At 38.8% G+C, this 17,412-nt stretch overlaps 1 pseudogene; it reads left to right on the top strand.

Moving 5' to 3' along the window:
• Positions 1-13,966: 13,966 nt before the first annotated feature.
• Positions 13,967-14,250, top strand: LOC126080873 (protein canopy homolog 1-like; annotated as a pseudogene).
• The last annotated feature ends 3,162 nt before the right edge of the window (positions 14,251-17,412 follow it).

Here is a 17,412-nt window from a genome sequence, read left to right as displayed (position 1 = left end):
GGCTGAGTGCTGCCTGTTGGCTGCCATGGTTTATGACCCATAAGTCGAAGTTGGTGGCCCTGTATAATACTCAGTCATCTTGGTACCTGGACTCTGTGAGAAGATGGTTGTTAGGGCCTCTTTAGTAGTTTATCTTAAACAGTCTCTTGCTTTCATCTTTACTACCGTGGGCCCAAAATCATTTAAAATTTCTTCTGTGACTTGCCTCAGATTATTTCCTTGTCTTGCTCCAATCCCTTCATCAGCCAAAAGACTCTTCTTCTAGTAATTATTATTGTTGGATTTGGTTCTTTTCTTGTTATCCTCTATCCTATGGTTTCATTGGCGCTTTCATCCTGAAAATATCCTCAGGCAAAACTGTTCCAAGGCCCTTAATACCTGTGCCTCCCACCTGGCCGCTGTGACACTATACTATGGTACAACCCTCTCTGTGTACTTGTGTCTCAAGTCTAATCAGTCCATGAAACAGGGTAAGGTACTATCAGCGTTCTATGTCATAATCATCCCCATTTTAAACCCTTCGATCTATAGTCTGAGGAACAAGGAGAGCAAAGAGTCCCTCAAGAGGCTTAAAAAGAGAACCACAGCATTTCGTCAGTCAGAATAATATTTGAGCGAGTATTGTACAAGGTATAGGGAGATAAAAATGTGTCAGTGGCCTTTTGCATGTCGCATGAATAACTAGACAGCAAGAAAAAATTAAAACTTGCCTTCTTTATTTCTTGGTGCCGTCATGTTTAGCTGCCATTCAAGATGTAATCTGACGAAGTGAAACTGAATGCCATTTGAAAAACTAGTTTCCATAATAAGAAATCAGGTAGATACAAGCCTAAAAGATGATTGTGCTTTGAGAGAAAAAGTGTTGGTAAATATGATTTGTACAGAAATGACAAGAATCCAGGACACCAAGCAGCACGTTCTTCCCTTCACAGATTTTCTTCATTTCTTTTATTTATCATTAATTGTTCAACATTTATTTATGATCCAGTAAAATAAAATAGTGCATAAAATTAGATATATGAAAAATTAAAAATAATTTTAAAAGGAGCACTTTATAAGTTTGGACCCAAAATGAGAGGGAAGGAGAGAAATAGAGAGATTGAGATTTGGTGTCTTGGTCATCTAGTTCTGTTGTAACAGAAATACCACAAGTGGGTGGGCTCAACAAACAGAAGTTTACTCCCTCCCACTTTAAGAGGCTAGAAGTCCAAATCAGGGCGTCATCTCGAGGGAAGGCCTTCCTCTCTGTCAGTTCTGGAGGAAGGTCCTTCTCATCCATCGTCCCTTGGTCTAGGAGCTTCTCTGCACAGGAACTCCAAGTCCAAAGGATGTGCTCTGCTCCCTGTGCTGCTTTCTCAGTGGTATGAGATCCCCATGTCTCTGTTCCCAAGTCTCTTTTGTATCTCAAAAGAGATTGGTTTAAGACACAATCCAATCTTGTAGATCTCATCATTACAACTGCTGCTATTCTATCTCATTAACATCATAGTGATAGGATTTACAACTCATAGGAAAATCACATTAGATAACAAAAGGGTGGCCAAGCTCCCAATACAGGGAATCATTGCATAGCTAAATTGATACACATTTTTGGGGGGACACAGTCCAATCCATGACAGCTGGGTTTACTTCCAAGGACCCTTGTTTCTTCCATTTTGCCACTCAATTCAATGGAAGGAAGTGAGTGGTGAAAAATAAAGGGAAGCTACAAAGAGGAGGAGGGAGGGGGCACCTTCAAGGTCAAGGGTTGGGAAGATTTCTGGATGCCAGAAAGAAGTAAAAGTCAGCATTTTCTGGGCATAGGTGGGACTGGAGCATGCTCCATGGTAGCACACTATAGACTGTGCAAAGTCAACCAAATGATGGCTTCCATGCTGTGCCCATGAAGGCAGGCCTTGACTCTCAGAAATCTGAGCCTCTGACTGACTCCAGGGCCTTAGGTTTGACAAGAGAGTATCAGAGTCACCAGACTTGGGGGTACCATGGAGACTTAGAGTCCAGGGGAAAGAATTTAAAGGAATCTTTTTTGTGTGTGTTATTGTACTTTAGATGAAGGTTTCCAGAACAAACTACCTTCTCATTAAGCAGTTAGTGCACATATTGTTTTGTGACATTGGTTATCAACCCACAACATGTGAATACTCTCCCTTCTCAATCTTAGGTTCCCTATTATCAGCTTTCCAGACCCCTCCTGCCTTCTAGGGCTGGTGTGCCCCTTTAGTCTCATTTTGTTTTATGAGCCTGTCTATTCTTTGGCTGGGAAACCCTGGTGGCGTAGTGGTAAGTGCTACAGCTACTAACCAAGGGGTCAGTAGTTCAAATTCACCAGTTGCTCCTTGGAAACTCTATGGAGCAGTTCTACTCTGTCCTATAGGGTTGCTATGTGTTGGAATCAACTCGACGGCAGTGGTTGGGTATTCTTTGGCGGAATGGTGAACCTCAGGAGAGATTTCATTATTGAGCTAAAAGGGTGTCTAGGGCCCTTACTTCCAGAATTTCTCCAGGCTCCATCAGGCCAGTAAGTCTGGTCTTTTTTCGTGAGTTAGAATTTTGTTCTATATTTTTCTGCAGCTCTGTCTGGTACCCTCTGTTGTGATCCCTGTCAGAGCAGTCGGTGGTGGTAACCAGGCACCATGTAGTTGTAGTGGACTCAGTTTGGTGGAGGTTGTGGTAATCATGGTCCATTAGTCCTTTGAACTAACCTTCCCCTTGTGTCTTTAGTTTTCATCATCCTCCCTTGCTTCTGACTGGGTGAGGCCAGTGAAGTGTCTTAGATGGCCACTCACAGACTTTTAAGACCCCAGATGCTACTCAACAAAGTCGAATGTAGAACATTTTCTAGAATTTAAAGGAATTTTAAAGAGATATTTCTTTCAGTCTGGAGTTCATAGTACCAACACATTGTTATTGTTTTTAGGTGCCATTGAGTTACTTTCAATTCAGCAACCCCATGTTCAACAGAATGAAACATTGCACTGTCCTGTGACATCCTCTCAAATGTTGCTATGTTTGAGCTCTTGTTTCAGCCACTGTGCCATTCCGCCTCCTTGAGGGTCTTCCTCTTTGTTGCTGACCCTCTTCTTTAAGAAGCGTGATGTCCTTCTCTAGGAATTGGACCCTCCTGATAGCATGTCTAAAGTCTCTCCATCCCTGTTCTAATGAGCGTTCTGACTGTGCCTTTTCCAAGACAGATTTGTTCATTCTTCTGGCAGTCCATGATATAGTCAATATTCTTTGTCAACACCATAATTCAAACACAAAAATTCTTCTTCTTCAGTCTTCCTTATTCATTGCCCCGCTTTCACATGCATGTGAGATGATAGAAAATACCATGGCTTGGATCAGGCGAGCCTTAGTCCTTAAAGTGACATCTTTCTTTTTCAGATGTTCAAGACGTTTTTGCTGCAGATTTGCCCAATGCAGTATGTCATTTTTAGTTCTGTTATTTTCTTTATTGTAGTTTAGATGAAGGTTTACACAGCAGATGAATTTCTCATTAAGCAATTAATACACTTTTTTTGTGTGTGTGACACTGTTTACCAACCCCACTACATGTTAGCACTCTCCCCTTCTTGACCTTGGGTTCCCCATTACCAGCTTTCCTGTCCCCTCCTGCCTTCTCTTCTTGCCCCTGGGCTCGTATGCCCATTTAGTCTCATTTTCTTTAATAGGTCATTCTAACCTTTGGCTGACATCAAGGACATCATTCATGAAGAAAGCAAGAGGTCTTTAAAAAGAAAGGAAAGAAAGAAAAGACCAAAATGGATGTCAGAAGAGACTTTGAAAGTTGCTCTTGAACATTGAGTAGCAAAAGTAAACAGAAGAAATGATGACGTGAAAGAGCTGAGCAGAAAATTTCAAAGGGCGGCTTGAGAAGCCAAAGCATTATAATTACTGGTGTGTACCAAAAGGGAACACACTTTGCATTTCTCAAGCTGAAAGAGCTGAAGAAAAAATTCAATCCTTGTGCTGCAGTAGTGAAGGATTCTACTGGGAATATATTAAGTGACACAAGAAGCATTAAAAGAAGATGGAAGAAATACACAGAGTCACTATACAAAAAAAAAAAAGCAAAATTGGCTGACATTCAAGCATTTCAGAAGGTAGCATATAATCACAAACCGATGGTACTGAAGGAAGAAGTCCAAGCTGCACTGAAGGCATTGGCGATAAACAAGGCTCCAGGAACTGGTGGAATACCAACTGAGATGTTTCAACAAATGAATGCAAACCAGGAAGTGCTCACTCATCTGTTCCAAGGAATTTGGAAGACAGATACCTGGCCAACTGACTGGAAGATATCCATATTTATGCCTATTCCCATGAAAGGTGATCCAGCAGAATGAGAAAATTATTGAATAATATCATTAATATCACATGCAAGTAAAATGTGCTGAAGATCATGCAAAAGCAGCTGCAGCAGTATATCAACAGGGAGCTGCCAAAAATTCAAGACAGATTCAGAAAAGGACATGCAACCAGGGATGTCATTGCTGATGTCAGGTGCATCTTGGCTGAAAGCAGAGAATACCAGAAAGATGTTTACCTCTGTTTTATTGACTATGCAAAGGCATTCGACCATGTTGATCATAACAAATTATGGATAACATTGAGAAGAACGAGAATTCCAGAACACTTAATCGTGCTCATGAGAAACTTATACATAAATCAAAAGCCAGTCGCTCAAACAGAACAAGGGGATACTGCATGGTTTAAAGTCAGGAAAGATGTGTGCCAGGCTTTCGTTCTTTCACCATACTTATTCAGTCTGTATGCTGAGCAAATATTCCATGAAGCTGGACTATATGAAGAATAATGGGGCATCAGGATTACAGGAAGACTCGTTATTGACCTGTATTATGCAGATGACATAACCTTGCCTGCTGGAAGTTAAGAGGACTTGAAGCACTTACTGATGAAAATCAAAGACTGTAGCCTTCAGTGTGGATAACACCTCAATGTAAGAAAAAAAAAAAATCCTCACAACTGGACCAATAAGCAACATCATGATAAATGGAGGAAAGATTGAGGTTGTCAAGGATTTCATTTTTTTTGGATGCACAATCAACACCCATGGAAGCATCAATCGAGAAATCAAAAGACACATTGCATTAGGCAAACCTGTGGCAAAAGGCCTCTTTAACGTATTAAAAAGCAAAAATATCACCTTGAAGACTAGAGTGTACCTGACCCAAGCCATGGTGTTTTCAGTAGCCTCATATGCACACAATAGCTGGACGATGAATAAGGAAGACTAAAGAAGAATTGATGCCTTTGGATTGTAGTGTTGGCGAAGAATATTGAATATACCATGGACTGCCAGAAGAAGGAACAAATCAGTCTTGGAAGAATTACAACCAGAAGGCTCCTGAGAATCAAGGATGGTGAGACTAGGTCTCACAGGCTTTGGACATGTTGTCAGGAGGGATCAGTCCCTGGAGAAGGACATCATGCTTGGTAAAGTAGAAAAAGAGGAAGACCATCAACAAGATGGATTGACACAGTGACTGCAACAAAGGGGTCAAGCAAAAGAAGGATTTTGAGGATGGCGCAGGACTGGGTAGTGTTTCCTTCTATTGTACGTAGAATGGCTATGAGTGGGAACGGACTCTACTGCACCCAGCAACAACAACACAATCTGGCTGAAGAGTGAACCTCAGGAGTGACTTCATTACTGAGCTAAAAGGGTGTCTGGGGGCCATACTCTCGGGCTTTCTCCAGTCTCTGTAAGACCAGTAAATCTTGTCTATCGTGTGTGTGTGTGTATGTGTGTGTGTGTGAGTTAAAACTTTGTTCTACTTTTTTCTGCACCTCTGTCTGGGACCCTGTATTGTGATCCCTATCAGAGCAGTTAGTGTTGGTAGCAGAACACCATTTAATTGTGCTGGACTCAAGTCTGGTGGAGGCTGCAGTAGTTGTGGTCCATTAGTTCTTTGGACTAATCTTTTCCTTGTGTTTTGTTCTCTACTTTCTCCCTTGCTCCAGATGGGGTGAGACCATCTGAGCATCTTAGATGGCCACTCACAAGCTTTCAAGACCCCAGAGGCTACTCTCCACAGTAGAATGTAGAACATTTCCTTTATAAACTATGTTAGGCCAATTGAGCTAGATTTTCCCTGAGACCGTGGTCCACAGAGCCCTCAGCCCAGTAATTTTGTCCCTCTGGGTGTTTGGATGTGTCTATGGAATTTCCATGACCTCTTTGCCTTTGACAGGTTGTGCTGACTTCCCCACTATTGTGTACTGTCTTACTCTCCACCAAAGTTACCACTTATCTTTTACTGTCTTCTTAGTATTTTTCCTTCCCACTCCTTCCCTCCCATTTAATCATCAAAGATTATTTCTTTTAGTGTGTAAACCTTTTCATGAGTTTCTGTAGTAGTGGTCTCATACAATATTTGTCCTTTTGTGATTGACTTATTTTACTCAGTGCAGTGCCCTCCAGATTCAACCATGTTATGAGATGCTTCACAGATTCATCATTGTTCTTTATGGTTGTGTAGTATTCCATTGTGTGTATGTGCCATCTTTTTACTATTGAGAACAATGCTGCAATGGACATGGGTGTGCATGTGTCTGTTTGTGGGACACCTCTTATTTCTCTAGGACATATTTCTAGGGTTGGGATTGCTGTATCATACAGTATTTCTATCTCTAGCTTTTTAAGGAGGCACCATATGGTTTTCCAAAGTTGTTGTACCATTTTGCATTCCCACCAGCAGTGCATAAGAGTTCCAGTCTCCCCACAGCCTCTCTAACATTTGTTATTTCCTGTTTTTCTGATTTGTGTCAGTAATGTTGGGGTGAGACGGTATTTCATTGTGGTTTTGATTTGCATTTCTCTAATGGCTAGTAATTGAGAGCATTTCCTCATGTACCTCATGAAGTGGCTGTTTATATCCTTTGCCCGTTTTTTAACTGGATTATTTGACTGTTGTAGAGATGGCAGATTTTCCTGTAGATTTTAGAGATTAGGCCTTTGTCAGATTTGTCATATCCCCAATTTTTTTTTCCAGTTTGTAGTTTTTTTACTCTTTTGGTGAAGTCTTTTGATGAGCATAAGTTCTTAATTTTTAAAAGATCTGTTATCTGATTATTTTCTGATGTTTGTGTATTATTAGCAATGGTTTGTATCCTGTTAATGCTGAGTATTTTTTCTTCTGTGACCTTTAAGATTTTGGGTTTTATATCTAGGTTTTGATCTGTTGTGAATTAGTTTTTTTGTGTGATGTGAGGTATGGGTCCTCTTTCATTTTTTTGCAGATTGACATCCACTTTTGCATTGTATTTGTAGATTATTTGGGATAAAATTGACATTTTCACAAGGTTGAGGCTACCTATCCATGAACATGGTATGTTTTTCTGTTTTTGTAGGTCTTTTTAGTTTCTTGCAGTAGTGTTTTGTAGTTTTCTTTGTATAGGTCTTTTATATCCCTAGTTAGATTTATTCTTAAGTTTTTTTTTTTTTTTTTTTAGGGACTATTACAAATGGTATTTTTTTTTCCAGATTTCCTTTTTCTCATTCTCTTATTTGGTGTATAGGAATCCAACTGATTTTTGTATGTCTATATTGTATCATGCAACTCTGCTGAATCTTTCCATTCATTACAGTTGTTTTCTTGTGGAGTCTTTTGAGTTTTCTATGTACAGTATCAGGTCATCTGCAAATAGGGACAGTTTTACTTCTTCCTTACCAATTTGGATGTCCTTCTTTTCTTTTTCTTGCCTTATTGCTGTAGCTAGGACTTCCAGCACAATGTTAATTTGGAGTGGTTATAAAGGGCACCCTTGTTTTGTTCCTGTTCTCAAGGGGAATGATTTTGGCTGTTGGTTTTTTCAAGATACCCTTTATTATGTTGAGAAATTTCCTTTCTATTTTATACCTATTTTAGTGAGAATTTTTGTCAGAAATGTGTGTTGGATATTGTCAAATGCTTTTTCTGCATCAATTGAGATGGTCATGTGATTCTTTTGTTTTATTTATGCGGTGGCTTGCAATGATTTTTTTTTTTTTTAGTTTTGAACCATCTTTGCATTCCTGGTATGAATCTCACTTGGTCATGGTGTATTAGTTTTTTGATATGATGTTGAATTCTATTCACTACATTTTTGTTGTGAATTTTTGCATCTATATTCGTGGGAGATATTAATCTGTAATTTTCTTTTTTTTTTGTGGTGTCTTTGTCTGGTTTTGGTATCAGTGTTGTCCTGGATTCATAGAATGAATTCAGATGTATCCCTCCCTTCCATTTCTATGCTCTGAAATAGTTTGAGTAGTACTGGTGTAAGCCCTTATCTGAATGTTTGCTAAAAATCTCCAATGAAACCATCTGGGCAGGGTTTTTCTTTTTTGGGTTTTTTTTTTTTTTTTTAATTACCTTTTCAATCTCTTTTCTTGTTATGGATCTGTTCAGATTTTCAAATTCTCTTTGTGTTTGTTTGAGTAGGTAGTGGGTTTCTAGACATTTGTCTATTCTCTCTAGATTTTCATATGTGTTAGAGTAAGTTTTTGCGTATCATTCTGTTATGATCCTTTTTATTTCAATTGGGCCTGTTTTAATGTTGCCCGTTTCATTTCTTATTTGGGTTATCTGTGTCCTCTCCTGTTTTTCTTTTGTCAATTTGGCCAGATGTATTTTTTATTTCATCAATCCTTTCAAAGAACAAACTTTAAGTTTTGTTGATTCTTTGTATTGATTTCCTATTCTCTATTTCGTTTACTCCTGCTCTGATCTTTATTGCTCCCTTTCTTCTGGTGGCTGTGGGTTTCTTTTGCTGTTCTCTTTCTCTTAGTTCAAGTTGTATAGCTAATGTTCTATGTCCTTTTCTTTTCTTTTAAAGCACAACACTGTCAGCGATAAGATAATATCCATAAGCCTGCAAGGAAGTCCAGTTAATACAACTGTTATTCAAATTTGCACACCAACCACTAAGGCCAAAGATGAAGAAATTGAAGATTTTCACCAACTTCTGCGGTCTGAAATTGATCAAACATGAAATCAGGATGCACTGATAATTACTGGTGATTAGAATGTGAAAGTTGAAAAAAAGAAGGATTGGTAGTTGGAAAATATGGCCTTAATGATAGACATGATGCCAAAGACCGCATGACTGAATTTTGCAAGACCAACAACTTCTTCATTGGAAATACTTTTTTTCACCAACGTAAACAGCGACTATATACATGGACTTCTCCAGATAGAATACACAAGAATGAAATTGACTACATCTGAGGGATGAGGTGATGGAAAAGCTCAGTATCATCAGTCAGAACAAAGCCAGGGGCTGACTGCAGATCAGATAATCAATTACTCATACGCAAATTCAAGTCGAAACTGAAGAAAATTAGAACAAGTCCATGATAGCCAATGTATGACCTTGAGTATTTCCCACCTGAATTTCAAAAATAGATTTGACTTGTTGAATAATAATGAGTGAAGACCAGTGGAGTTGTGGAATGACATAAAGGACATCATACATGAAGAAAGCAAGAGATGATTAAAAAGATAGGAGAGAAACAAAAGGCCTAAATGGATGTCAGAAGAGACTCTGAAACTTGCTCTTGAACTTGAAGGAGCTAAAGCAAAAGGAAAAAACGATGAAGTAAAAGAGCTGAAAGAAGATTTCAAAGGTGGCTCAAGAAGATAAAGTGTTATGATGACATGTGCAAAGACCTGGAGACAGAAAACCAAAAGGGAAGAACACACTTCACATTTCTCAAGCTGAAAGAACTGAAGAAAAGTTTCAAGCCTCGAGTTGCAATACTGAAGGGTTCTTTGGGGAAAATACTAAATGGTGCAGGAAGCATCAAAAGAAGACAGAAGGAATACATAGAGTCACTATACCAAAAAAATTGGTTGACATTCACCCATTTCTGGAGGTAGCATATGATCAGGAACCGATGGTACTGAAGGAAGAAGTCCACATTCCAGAGAATGGGAATTTTGGAATACTTAATTGTGCTCATGAGGAATCTGTACATGGTTCATGAAGCAGTCATTTGAACAGAACAGGGTGCTGCTGCATGGTTTAAAGTCAGGAAAGGTGTGCACCTGGGTTGTATCCTTTCACCAGACCTGTTCAATCTGTACGTTGAGAAAATAATTAGGGAAGCTGGGCTATATGAAGAAGAACATAGTATCAGGAGTGGAGGGAGACTCATTAACAGCCTTCATTATACAGGTGACACAACCTTGCTTGCTGAAAATGAAGAGGACCTGACTTGAAGCACTTACTGGTGAAGATCAAGGACCACAGCATTCAACTGGAAAACAATGTGTATTTTGCGGCTTTTGGGTGGAGGTCAAGATGGTAGATTGTGGCCTTTAGCTCTTCTGCAACTTTGTTGACTTTCTTTCCGGATGTTTTGTCCTTTGCCAAGCAAGAGTGTTGTGTTGAAGTCTCCTACTATTATTGTGGAACTATCAGTTTCTCTTTTCAGTGCTGTTAGAGTTTGTTTCATGTATTTTGGGGTTGTGTCATTGGGTGTGTAGTTATTTATTATGGTTATGTCTTCATGTTGGGTTGTCCCTTTAATCATTAGATAATTCCCTCCTTTGTGTTTTATGGTGGATTTTGTTTTAAAGACTCTTTTATCTGAGATTAGCATTGCTACTCCTGATCCTTCTCAGTAGCTGTTTGCGTGATATAAATTTTTTCCATCCTTTGATTTTTAATAAATTTGTCTTTGTGTCTAATGTGTGTCTCTTGTAGACAGCATATTGTTGGGTTCTATTTTTTTTTTTATCCATTCTATCACTCTCTCTTTATGGGTGCCTTTAAGCCATTTACATTCAGGGTGATTATTGATAGGTGTAAATTTATTGCTGGCATTTTGGAGTGTTTTTTTTTCTTTTTTGTGGTGCTCACATTTTCTTTGTTCCTCTTACTGTCCTGTGTAGAATTCCTTTTGTTTAGGGAATTTTTGTTTGTTTCACTTTTTTAGATTTTGTGTTTATTGAGTCTTTATGTTTTTCTTCTTTCGATGAGTAGATTTGTTAAGTTTTGTTGTGTTTACTTTGAAATTTACCTCTACATTCCTAAGTTTACACCAGTCTTTTATTACTAGATAATGCCTTGACTTCCTCTCCATTTGAAAACTCTATACCTACGGCATTTATTCCCTTTTTCATTGCTAAAAAATCTAAACAAACAAACACACAAAGAACAAAGCAAACAAACCAAAAAAATCACAGCCTGTCAAGAAGGGGAGGGGATGGCACAAGGTGGTAGAGAAGCAACAAAAAAGAAGCCAAATAATAATAATAGACAAACAAAATAGAAACTAAAATCAACCAACCAAACAAAAAAAAAAAAAATGGAGCTTGAGGGGCCAGCTGATGGGGAGGGGCAGACCCTGGTGGCGGTGAGCTAGTGTCTCTCAGGCCGCGCAGCCGTGACCTGTTGGCAAGCAGTGAGAACCTTGTTGACTGAAGAAGGGTGGGGGATGGAAAAGCATGTATCCTTGGTTACTGGGTGCTCTGTCTCCTGATGGGAGCTCCATGAAGTTGTCTTCCTGTACTCCCTGTCTGAGTTCTTTGGAGGCTGTAGCCCAAGATGGTGAATCCAGCCATGTTAGCTGCTATGGAACCTACGCTCTGTAGCTCTCCTCGTCCGTGTTCTCTGTAAGTTTCTTATTGCATTCAGTACTTGATAGAGTTCTTTATTCCTTGATTTGGTACTTAGGGTTCCAGGATTGGTGCTTGTATCCGTTTAACTTGGTTTTTTGAGTCTTTGCTGCAGAGGGGCAGCATGGTGCTCCTGTGTACAGCACCCATGTTGGCTCTGCCTCTCTTGTTTGATTTTTTGACTGTTGCTTTTATGGGCATTGATTGTGTAACCAAGTAAAATGAAGTCCTTGACAACTTCAGTATTTTCTCCATTTATCATGATGTTGTTCACTGGTCCAGTTGGGAGGATTTTTTTTTCTTTGTGTTGACGTTTAATCCATATTGAAGGCTATACTTTTTGATCTACGTCAGTAAGTGCTTTAAGTCCTCTTCATTCTAGCAAGCAAGATTGTATCATTTCCATATCGTGGGCTGTTCCTGAGTCTTCTTCCAATCCTGATGCTTTGCTCTTCTTCATACAGTCCAGCTTCTTGGATTATTTGCTCATCCTATAGACTGAATTAGTATGGTGAAAAGTTACAACCCTGACACACACCTTTCCTGACTTTAAAACGCATAGTATGCCTTTCTTCTGTTCTAATGGCTGCCTCTTGGTCTATGCACAGGTTCCTCATGAGCACAATTAAGAGTTCTGGAATTCACATTCTTTGCCATGTTATCCATAATTTGTTATTGATCCACACAGTTGGATCCCTTTGCATACTCAATAAAACACAGGTAAACATCTTTCTAATCATCTCTGCTTTTAGCTATGATCCATCTGACATCAGCAATGATATCCCTCATTCCATGTCATCTTCTGAATGCAGCCTGAATTTCTGGCAGTGCCCTATCAATGTAGTGCCAGAAACACATTTTAATGATTTTCAGCATAACTGTACGTGCGTGTGATATGAATGATATTGTTTGACAATGTCTGCGTCCCGTTGGATCACTTTTCTTTGGAATGGGCACAAATATTGATCTCTTCCAGCCAGTTTGCCAGGCAGATGTCCTTCATATTTCTTGGCAAAGATGAGTGAGCACTCCTGGGGTTTTGTTTTTCATCGATGCCTTCAGTGCAGCTTGGCTTGGACTTCTTCCTTCAAGACCATCGGTTCTGTAACATGTGCTACCTCCTGAAATGATTGAACTTTGACCAATTTTTTTTAGTACAGTGACTCTGTATATTTCCATCTTCTTTTGATGGCTTTTGCATCATTCAATATCTTCTCCATAGACTCTTTCAGTACTGCAACTTATGGCTTTAATGTTTTTCTTCATTTCTTTCAGCTTTAGAAATGCCAAGCCTATTCTTCCCTTTTGGTTTTCTTACTCCAGGTCTTTGAATATTTCCTTAAAAGACTTTGTGTCCTTGAGACTCCTTTTGTTATCTTCCCAAGTAGTTTCCAGGTATTTTTCTCAAAGAAAAAACAAAACTTGAAGATCACATGATTAAGGGCTTCATCCCCTTTAGTGTCTTGGGTCAGTGAATCAAAAACTCTTCTTGTACAAATGTGAGAGAAGATAGAGAGGTGGGATGGAGGGAGGTAGAAGTGTTACTTCACTTTGTGTTTTGCGAACACTGAGTGTTATTTAACTTTTCTAAGTGTCCTACATAGTTTTCTCAACTCTTCCTTTTTTTCTCCTTGTCTCTGACCTTCTTCATATGTTCATTTTCTGTTCTCCATCTTCCTCTCCTACTCTTATTTCTTGACACACAATCTGCTGGAGCTAAGGGAGACAAAGAAGGCAGATGTTTAGTTTCTTCTTCCCTATTCTAAGTCTTGGTAAGATTTTCTGAATATGACCCACTCCATGATTCCCACTGAAAAGTAACAACTTCCTTCAAAATGATAAAATAGAGAGACGGGACTCCCTCTCCTGCAGAAAGTCTAATTCATAGTTCCTGGATACTTGCTGCTTCCTGGTGTCTTTTCCAGACAAATCTCTGAGAAGTGTTCCTATGCTGTGATGACAAAATTGTTTCACAGATAACAAGGTTGGAAATGATCTCTATATTAGCCCCATGATTCTTCCTTGGGAATAAAGAGAGAACCAGAAAGGAAGGTTCCTTGATTTCAAAATGTCTCAAAAGGCTTTTTGTCTCGGTTACCAAGGGCGAGGGGTGCTCTTTGACCCTTGGCGCTCGGGCGATGACACCCTCTCTCGGGGCGGAGGTGGTGTCTAAACGGTCCTGGTGAAGCTTCTGAATTCTGAAGGGAGAAAGCTGCACAAAGACGTGGCCAGCTGTTCCGAAATGCAGCAGGAATGGGAGCTGGGCAATGTGAACTTCCATTCCCTTACCTCAGTCCGAGGCATTGTTAACAGACCTTCTGGATAAAGTGTGTGAGCGAATGAATGACTACAAACTTTAAAGAAGACCCTGTAACTAAGGAGAGAACTTTCAAGAGATTTGCTCCAAGGAAAGGAGACAAAATATACAAAGAATTAAAAAAAATTCTATTTTTATTCTGATGCTTACAGACCTTTGAAGTTCGTGTGTGAAATGATAATAGAAGAGTGTGAAGATGAAATATTCTCCCTTATTGCCCAGGAGGCAGATGATCTAGCTGAAAAGCTGTGCAGTGAGAAATCAGGTCTGTGTGAACCTCCTTCCACTAACCACACTGAACTCTAGGAGTGACTGTGCTAATAGTAATAAAGAGGAGTAAAGCCAGCTCCCCACAAGGTCAATGTCTGCATGCTCTGTTTGCGTGCTGCCTTTCGTGATAAGAAATTGTATGTTTCTTGTGTATACTGTTTGTCTAATGTGTGTTTTTTTATTGAAAATCTGTTGTTTGGCATCATGACAAACTCTTACTCTTTCTGTAGGTAAAGTTGAGGAGTCCAAAAAACTTTTAAATTACTTTTGCAGGTTTTGATAGAAACAGTCTTGGTAATAAAACATTCAATTCAGTAATAGGGAAAAAAATTGAAGACATTTTATAAAGAAACAGGGATTTAATAATGTGTATTATATATTATGTAACAAATGTATATACACATATACATGTGTAAAGTCTTCTACTTGATAAGGACTTGATTTGATTTCTTAAATACTTGAGTGGTCATAGAATTAAGGAGATATTGCAACAAATTCTGAATTAGGTCTTTGGGCTTATAGATGGTTATTGGCAAAACAAACCACTTTTTGTCAAACATGAGATTTAAATCCTTCAAAGTCATATATTTAAAAATTTTAAATCTCTAAAATTTGGTTGAATACACACAAAAAAACAGATACTTTTTATAGTGAACAGTAATTTTATTGGCCTTTTTGAAAAATACATTCTGGAGCCAAAGGATTTTGGAAGTAGGTTTTTTTATTCCATCATGTGTTCTTAAAAGATGACATCAATGGTGATGTTCTGTTTTACTGAAAATTCTCCTATTTTTTGAAAAAAGATTTTTCAGCTGACATTTAGCGTGTGGATTTGGTTACAACCATTCCTCTACCTGAGTGTGTTTTGGAGGCATGGAGGTGGAAGAGGAGATGAGGACCTGGTGAGAAACTACCTTTGGCCACGCTTAATGCTGGAGCGTGGTCCCGATATCACTCGTGGATATTCCACTGTTTCAGTTGCTTTGGCATTCAGCAGATTCTGATCTTAATTATTTAAAACGTCAGGGCATATTCTGTACTGGTTTAAAAAAGGAAATGCATTGTTGTCGGTGAGAATTTAACGTCAAGATAATGCACAGCCTGCCCCCAAAGAGCTGACACAAAACTCTTTGCCATGTTACATAATTCCTTAGAAAGCACACTATTTAAATCATTCTTAAATTCAGGGAAATTTACCAAAATTTACCAAATTTTCTTCTCCTTACCCCAGCTCTTATTAAGAGTCAGATTTGTAAGTTAATGTCTTTTATATATTTGGGAAAACATCATATGTGCTTTTTTGGGGGGGTGGGGTCTATAGCCCGTTGGGAACCCTTTTGGCGTAGTGGTTAAGTGCTACGGCTGCTAACCAAAGGGCCGGCAGTTTGGATCCGCAGGCACTCCTTGGAAGCTCTATGGGGCAGTTCTACTCTGTCCTATAAGGTTGCTATGAGTCGGAATCGACTGGATGGCACTGGGTTTGGTTTTGGGTTTTATAGCCGGTTTAGTAGTATGGGTACTACAGTGTGACTCAATGAACCTGCACTATAGCTGATATAAAATGGAAATAGGATTAAAGAGTAATTAGCACTATTCTCAATGAGTCCTAGTGGTGCAGTGGTTAAACAGCTCGACTAGTAACGAAAGGCCGTCGGTTCGAACCTCCTAGCCCTTCCGCAGGAGGAAGATGTGGCAGTCTGCTTCTATAAAGACTACAGCCTTGGAAGCCATATGGGGCAGTTCTACTCTGTCCTTTAAGGTCACTATGAGTTGCAATCAACTCCACAGGAATGTATTGGGTTGGTTTTTGGTAACACCATTTTCTAGTAGGATAGTAAAATTGTTACTTAAAACATCATCTCTGTATCTTTTTAGAAACTTGTCTGTTTAAAATTAATGTAGCATTTAAAGTAGAAAGTCATCAACATTTTCCTAAGTTAGGCTTTCTTAGTAAATGTGCTAAAGAGGAATACTATCTCTTAAAACCTAAGTGTCTTTCACGAGGAGAGAGTGGAGACCACGGGGGTAGTAAATAAACTTCCGTTGAGAATGTAGCGTCTGTAAGTTGTACAAGTGTTACTTCAGTTGTTTTCTCACTCTAATGCATAATTATTAAAAAGTCTGAAATAGAATCAATTCTAATGCTAAACACAGAATTTAAGAAAATTTAGGCTCCTGTCTATAACCTAAATGAACAGGGAGAGTTATGCCTTGTTCACATGAATGGATGGATGTTTTTCATTGGTGTGGATGATTTTGCTTTGAAAGGGGAGAACCACAGATCTTGACTCTTATACCTAATATGTTAAGTTTTGCTAAATATAACTTTTCAGTTTATTTTTGGATGTCCCAGTAAAGATGGCTTTGTATCTTACAAGATTTTTGATATCGCATGACTTGCATATTTTTTTCTCTTCAGAAAAATTTTCCAGATCAAACTTGTTAAACTCATGTAAATATCTGTAGCTACCAAAGTAGTGATTAAAATTACAGTTAAGTGACAATACACAAAGCACTGTGTTTCTTGTGGCTACAGTGACTCTTAAGTTTCCATCTGGGTCATTGTGAGGCTGCTCTGCTTTTGCTCATGAACGGTAATGGAACAAGTAGCTGCTCTCGTTAGCATCCTTCCTAACCACTTTTCTGCCTTTTTAATGACATATATTGACCACAAACAAAGAAAAGCAAAAACAAAAAAAAAACAAAAAAACAAAACACTTGGGGTGTGAAAGAAAAGCTGAGCATAGTAAAGTGAAAGGTGACTTAATTCTAAGTCAAAAAAATTCCTGGAGTAACGTTGGAGGAGCGGGGCCAGAATGTAATGCTTATTAAAATAATGCAGAGAAACCATGTTTGGAGTGGATGGGTTGAAATTACGCTTTTATGAGATGGTTTATTTGGGTCTCCATGGAAGACTTGCATGAACCAGTTCTCATAAAGAAAAGACCAAATTGACTGCGATGAGCAGTTTATTTTTGTTATGTGAATTACTATTCGCTAAGAATAAACCAAGACCAATGAATCCATTTCACTGAGGAGTGGAGAGTGGAATTGAGTCAAAGTCCCAAATGGGAAAGATACTTTATTTACTAAGATAAGCCCTAACCAAAAGAAAAGTCAATAGCTGGTCATAATTTTTATGCCTATTTCTCTACCTAGGTTGATATTTATTCGTATATGTAATAGCTTTATCTAAAT

The sequence above is a fragment of the Elephas maximus genome, chromosome 7 (genome assembly GCF_024166365.1).
Source record: "Elephas maximus indicus isolate mEleMax1 chromosome 7, mEleMax1 primary haplotype, whole genome shotgun sequence".
NCBI classification, from domain to species: Eukaryota; Metazoa; Chordata; class Mammalia; order Proboscidea; family Elephantidae; genus Elephas; species Elephas maximus.
Note: the sequence above shows the minus strand (reverse complement) of the source record. Positions and strands in the feature narration are given on the sequence as shown.